Here is a 3,604-nt window from a genome sequence, read left to right as displayed (position 1 = left end):
CATACGCTAAATGCAATCGTGTTCTCTACGAAAGTGGCGTTATCCATTTATTGCTTTCTAGATTCATAGTTGTATAGTTATTCATTTCATTCCTTTACTTTGTAGTTCATTGCTAAGGACTAGCAATATTTTAGTTTGGGGGTGTGATGAGCGCTGAAAAGTGTGCTTTTAAACCCCTTAAGCTCGAGTATTCTAGGACCTTTATTTATCTTATTTTCTCGTTTTAGACTAATTTCGTATTATTTCCCTTTTTAGGTCAATAATGTTAAAACGGGCTAAAAATGGCTTTTTAAGGCCTTTTTGGAGTCAAACTTAGTCTTTGTGAGAATTTGGAGCAAAAGGAGGCTGATTTGGAGCAAAAGGAGGCTGATATTGAAAAACTGCCAAGTTGGATAGATCTGAGAAAAGTCTGATAGATCTGAGAAAAGTGAGATCGATCAGAGTTGGATCGATCGAACCCAGATCGATCAAAAGTTGGATCGATCGAACAAACTCTGATCGATCGAAGAAAAGTCTGATCGATCGAAAATATGCTGGTAGTGAGCTGTCTATTTCCCGAGCGCGCTGATTTCCACCTATCACATAGTACGGGATTATATATTTTTGGAGCTATATTTCTGACTTAATGGCTAAGAAAAGGACCTTCTATATAATGGGAAGTGACCCATTTTGTAAAAGAGCTTTTTATTATTTTACTTTTACATTGTAATTTTAATTTCTCTCTCTAGAAAAGTTAGAGATTAAGGTTAGAAGATGATGAGCGCTGAAAAGTGCGTATTTAAACCCCTTAAGCTTAGATATTCTAGAACCTTTATCTATCTTATTTTACCGTTTTGTATTGATTTTGTGTTATTTCTATTTTTAGGTACTTATTCCAAAAATAAGCTAACTCAGCTAAATAAGAGCATAATTGAAGCAATTCTGGGATGAATCAAAGAAAGGAGCAAAGTAGAGTAAAAGGTGGAATTTCAGCAACTTCGATATATCTCAAGAAAAGTTTGATCGATCAAACTTTCATCGATCTCAGCACTCCAAGATAGATCTAGACCATGATGTCATCTTTAGAGATCCCAAAAGTTCGATCGATCCAACATCATTCTCTGATCGATTAAACTTTCTTGCCCTTATCCACATGCCAGATCTTATCCAGCTATACCACCCTACCAACCAATTTTGTCCTTTTCCCAAAAATATCTTCAAAATATCTCAGATTTGTTTTTATCCAAAAAGGCTCCGCCATTAAGGATCGATCCAGCTTCAATTCGATAGATTTCAGCCATGTTTGATTGATCTCACCTTAAGTTCGATCGATCGAACTCCCCAAATCCCGAGAAAAATCCAAATTCTAGCTCATTAAAAGTTGTCTCATATCCAATCATTAGAGGATTATTGGTGTACTAGTCTAGCTCATTTGGAATGATTTTTGACCTACCTATATAAGGAATATGAGCCACTTTTACACACATACACATACTTAGAGAAGATAATACTTAGTGAGGAAGCAAAGGAGAGGAGGAGGCTAGAGACACCATTGGAGACTCTTTATTAACCAAGGAGCAGATTTCTTCCATGGAGCTTGCCCTTGAGGGTTGGAGGACATCATCCATGAGTGGCTAAACATCCTCTTGGGGCTAAAGTTAGCCCTAAGCATGTTTTCTACTTCTTGATTTATGTATTTTTGAGGGGATTTGTATTGTAATTCATGTCTTAACACTTTTATGTATATAGATCTTGTTTATTCAATGATTTATGTGGTGTAATGCTTCCAATTGATCATTTTATTCTATCTATATGTCTATGTATGCTAGAATAGATGTTCATGTGTTTGCCTCTATTTTTTGTGTTATTGATGCATGTTTATGTGTATTGATGCTATAGATCTAGAGATTGTCAAGACATAGTGCTTAATGGCATACTCATTTCTTGATGGATTGTACCTCTCCCTTAGTTTAATTAGTTTAATTTCATGTCATTAGCTTAGTTGTAGTGTAGTTGTTAAATGGGAGGATAATCCATGCTTGTTGTTGATGTTCATTACTTATGAAAGCAAGTAATATATTTGTCTAACCTTGTGATGTGTTTGGATTGTAAGCTTAAAGAAAGGATTAATGGCTTAGTTTGATATGTTGTGCTATCCACCATTTTGTTTAGACAATATATGCTTAATTTGTCATCCATGCTTGTTGGAACAACCACACACACACACACTTTGTTACAATGCATGTTCTTCCCCTCATTAATTATTCATTAAAGGTGTAGAAAAGCTATGCTTAGTGGTGATCTCTAAACCCCAAGATCTCTCTCTCTTTTTATTCTCTCTATTGCATTATTGTTTACTTTAGTTTAAATTGCATCTAGTTTAATTCAACCAAACAACCACTACTTTGATCACTTGACCTACTAACCCTAATTTTGATTCTTCAACCTAGTACGACCCCTTAATCCCTTGGGACGATCCCTTCTTACTCATACTACATAGTATGGGTGTTAAGCGGTTTATAAATTTAAATTATGGTGCCCACTTGACACTAATTTCCAAACTCAAAGTTTTGTGCATTGTTTTGTGCAACGCCCGAGAAGACACCAAAAGAAAAGAGGGAAGTGGAGGCACATCTCAAGAACCCATCTCTAGATCCACATACTCTCTATCTCTAGAGCTTCAAAGAAGAAGAAGATGGAGCCATGTTTGGAGCTTATCCTTGAGGGTTTCATGACCACATCCACCTCCCCCATGATTGGCTAGATCTACACTTAGGGCTTGGATGAGCCCTAAGTCTTGTGTAATCTAAACCCTTGTATTTCTATTTTTGGGGATTTATATATATTGTTGTGATTAGTGTTCTAGCCTTATGAATTTAATGAATCTTAGTATATTTCTATGATTTCTATGGTTTAATTCTTTCTATTAATTCTCTAGTTTATTTACATGTCTATGTGTGATTAAATTATGAATTATTTCTTACATGATTCATATGGATTAATTCCTTCTGACTGATTCTCTATTTGATTACATGTTGTCTTATGTGTGATCATTTAGGAATTGATCTCTTCACTAGTTTCTCTATGTTGGTTGCATGTCTATATGTAATTAATTAAAGATTTAGTGATGGCTAAGTATGGGTTTTCATTGAATGGGTTTGTCAATTAATTTGATGGATTATACTTATGCTTGATGGGTTGTTCTACAATTTAATTCATGTTTGTAGGTAGGTAGACAATCTATACTTGGTTTGATATTTTATGGCTTATTAGTGCAAATTTCGTGATTCTCTAGATTGATGTGTCTACAATTGTGACTAGTTTGATGGGTCATGCTTAGATTTGATGGGTTGTTCTACACTTAGTTTATTTGTTGGTTAGGTAAATAATTCATAAAGGAATTTGATGGTCCATGCTTGATATTGCAATTGGTAGTCGCATTTTGTTCACAACAATGTATTCCCCATTAATAGAAAGCAAGTGGTTAATTACATGAGCTTAGTGGTAATTCCAACACCCTTAGACCTCTCTTCATATATCTTAAATCCCTATCTCAACTTAGTTTAATTTTAATTGCATTTTCATTAATTGAAGTAGTTTAATCATCTCATCAAATCTCTTTGCA

The sequence above is a fragment of the Cornus florida genome, unplaced genomic scaffold (assembly GCF_030987335.1).
Source record: "Cornus florida cultivar Cherokee Brave unplaced genomic scaffold, ASM3098733v1 CherokeeBrave_3.0.0_Hap2_Chr10, whole genome shotgun sequence".
NCBI lineage: Eukaryota > Viridiplantae > Streptophyta > Magnoliopsida > Cornales > Cornaceae > Cornus > Cornus florida.
Note: the sequence above shows the minus strand (reverse complement) of the source record.